Here is a 3,642-nt window from a genome sequence, read left to right on the forward strand (position 1 = left end):
TATGCACTGCTACTTAAACTGTGACAAATGGTTGCAAACATGATAGTTTCAGGATCTTTCATCTAAATGAATGGTGCTTTTAGCCTACCTCTGACTGGAATTCATTTTAGAAATAAAAAGAAGAATTTCTTTCCCGCTTGTGTACAGAACTGAAACAAACAACAAATAAGGGGGCAGGAGTCAAAGCTTTCACAGATATCTACAGAATCACACCGTAGTTTTAAAACTCCCAGAGCAGCCCGTCTTCATGCATTCATTCCCTTCCAAAACCCAAATAATGTCTTCACTGTAAATTAATACAATTTTACCTAGCTGTCAACCTTCTGGAAACTGTGTGTGAAAAAAGATTCCCCCCACCCTTATTTTTCCTTTCACAGTAACATGCATAATGCAAACTCATACAAGGTGACAAGAGAGGATGTTAAAATGCATTTTTTTTAATTACAAAACAATTTGGGTGTTGAGTTATTAGAAAACCTTTTCAATCACTATCAGCTTAAACATAATAGTAACTACTGGAAAAATCTGACTGCAGAGAGGCAGTCTTTTACTATCCTACTTCTTCTATATTTATTCCCACATTATCCTCACAGATTCCCATAGGGGGAATTAAACGCACACATCTTACAAAGGAGTCTAACTGATTTTTGTAATGTTCATAGTTTTGTAATGTAATATTTATAAAACAATCTAATTACCAACATTCCAAGGTGTTCTGGAGCTGATAACACAAAAGAAAAAAAATCACTCTTTTATATCGTTCTCTTGGTCTCAATCAGTAGTTGACTAGACCCCTTAGAGATTTCTGGATTGGAAAAAAAATAAAACCATAATAGAGACAGGAAAAATGTTAGTTTAAAAACCTTCATACTGACTTCTAAAAAGAAACCAGATGACAGTTGTCAAAATCTGAATCTCTGAATATAATCAGGCAGCTAGTTTTTGATGATTGCATGAAATTTCAATAATACTCTCTGTATAGCACCTGAATACTTGCAGTACAAAAAGAATGAACTAAGAAAATATCAGTTGTTTGCCACTTGAAAAACTAAAGTTTACACCATTGTTTTGGGATTCTTTTTTTTTACTGGCCTTATTTAAAAAAAAGAAAATAGCAAAAACGATTCTCCAGTTTAGCTGTTGAGGGAAAATGTAATCTTTGCTCAGAAGAAATTCTACTGATGAACTATTTTACTTAGAACAAGGTTAAAATAAAGTTAAACTTATTTTTAAGAGCAGGAACTTACTGCCATCTTGTGGAGCATACATTTTTATTCCTTTACCAAACACAGTGTTCTAATGTAATTGGTAAAAAGAATATTCCAGCCTTTCCCATCTTAACTCCCAAAATATGTAATCTGTACCTAACAGTTTTCAAAACTTGTGTCTATATTTTAGAAGTAAAATAAATCCTAATCCTTCTGGAAGTGAAAATGATTCTCCTAAGAAAATACATTGAGGATGACTGACAATTTTTAATATTTATGCTGCAGAGCTCAGACTGAAATTCTCAGTCAAATTTCCCTCTGAGGCTATGCCCATGCTAGGAAAGCATTATCAGCACACTAGACTGAAACAGTGGGGATGAACCTATACTGACAAAGCTGGGGGTCATGGAATAAAATCGCCCCAAAGTAAAATGAGCCATGCATGTAAAGGAGAAGTTTTTGCTGGCATGACTGCATCTGCACAGGAGCTCTCACAGACACACCTTTGTCCAGCTGGGATCACATTTGTCCATCCCTCACCTAACAGCCATATTATAGTACCGGTTTCCCTGGATTTATGCAGTAGATGCATTCCCAGGGAACGGCACATCAATCGAATTCGCATAAAGTGAACCCAGTTTACAATTAAACAGATAGGGATGCATTCCTCCCTCCCTCACCAGCGTGGGAGGAGGGAGTGAGGCTGGGGCTAGGGAAGGGGTGGGGAGAGGGGCATGGCACACGGGGCATATAGACTGGGCAACCCTACCTCCTTGCCCAGGTATACCACAAATTTAGCTCCCTGCTTTTAATTATTGTTGTTATTTCTGCTTAAGGTTTTGGGAATTGGGCATCCAAATAGCCTAAGCAACTCTAAAAATCTCTAAAACAGTAATTTTACAATCTCATGAGTTTGATCCATACTCCTGTATGTAGACCTTATTTAAAAATCAGTAGTGTCCTTGAAGTCACTTAAAGCAATTAACTTAGGGTATTTTGCAGTATTGACATTTAGACATTGCCCATGCTGAGAGGACATCTTCCTGGAGATCGTCAGTCTGTTGCTACCTTCAAAGAGAGCAAGGGCCATATCTTACCTCTTTAAGGAGGCATGTAGTTCTGGACATGCACTAAGGGAGCCCAGGCTGCAGTTTGAAGAATGTAGGGACTGCAACAGTGAAAATACTTGCTCAGGACATGCAAGAGGAAGGGGATGCTCCTTGCAGTCTATGGTAAATCAGGAGAAAAAAAAACAGGATTATTTTGCTGAAAATTACATGTCCACATTTGTTTGCTATTGTGCTGTGGATTTTGTAATCACCAGGGATAATTTCCAGCAGATGCTAACAAGTGCACAGACCAGAAGAGCAGACTAACTTCTAATTACCATCCATCTACTGATAATGAAAGAACAAAGCAGGCAGCCTGCTGCTTTCAAGCCCAAAGCAAATCTTACCTGCTTTAAACTCAAAGCCTGGCAAACATACATAAAGCAATTTGGATCCAGTTCAGGCCCCCCTGTAGACAACGCATTTTGAGATGGAAAGGAAGCTGGTCAAAGGTCTAGGAAATAGGTTGAATTGAGAGAGGAGGTGTCAGAGATGCAGGCTGAAGAGGTTATTGGAATGAGTAGAACCTACTAAATAGGTAAGGCAGGATGAGGTGGGGTAAAATGCACATATTTTTAATACAATTTTTAATCCATTTCCCTCTGCTTATAAAGTTCCTCTGGATAAAGAAATGATACTGCTTTAAATTAGGTCTTCTCCATCACTGTGTGTTATCAGCAGGTTACACCACCTGGAAAGAATTACATAGCCAGACCCAACCTAGTTGGACATCCTGGAATTATATATAGTTGCTAAACAGGGGGTCATTTTGCCCAGTGATCCAGGTGGGGGGAATTAAAGGATTTCATTCTGAGAAAAGGGTAGATCCAGGCGAACCTGTCATCTAAAAGAAATGCCCACAAAAAGACCAAAAGATTGTACATGCAGTCCACACCTAAACTGTAATGCATGATTTATTCCCTCTAACCTACTAGCCCTGAATCAACATAGAGAATAAAACTAAATGAGCCTTTTTTGCTCCATACAAGCTAATACAGAACCATCATGTAAAACAATTTAAGATATATCTAGGATGCAAATTGAACCAGAGGTTCAGTTCTTGCAAAGGCAACAAACTAGCTCTACAGTGGTGGAAGAGGGTTGCCCAAACTTGGGGGAATTATGAAGTGGCATAAAGTTGATATCCCAGGGCTGTCCAACTTCAGAGCAGCCAGGGTCCCCCACAACATTGTTGGTACCCCATTTCCTACTGCATGCCCCCTTGCTGCATGAAGGCTCCAGGTTCCCCAAGACATGGGCTGCCTGGGCCCTGCAGCCATGCTGCCCTGCCCACCCCTACAGGCAGACATGGGAAGCAGAACTTG

General features: G+C 39.4%; 1 long non-coding RNA gene across 1 annotated transcript in view; it reads right to left on the reverse strand.

The window, feature by feature from the left end:
• Positions 1 to 2,429, reverse strand: part of LOC112551757 — a 34,470-nt gene extending 32,041 nt beyond the window's left edge. The window contains exon 1 of the long non-coding RNA XR_003096071.1: positions 2,306 to 2,429. This is a non-coding gene — a long non-coding RNA (uncharacterized LOC112551757). The remainder of the gene's footprint in view (positions 1 to 2,305) is intronic.
• Positions 2,430 to 3,642: the final 1,213 nt, after the last annotated feature.

This window comes from Alligator sinensis, unplaced genomic scaffold (assembly GCF_000455745.1).
Source record: "Alligator sinensis unplaced genomic scaffold, ASM45574v1 scaffold1176_1, whole genome shotgun sequence".
NCBI classification, from domain to species: Eukaryota; Metazoa; Chordata; order Crocodylia; family Alligatoridae; genus Alligator; species Alligator sinensis.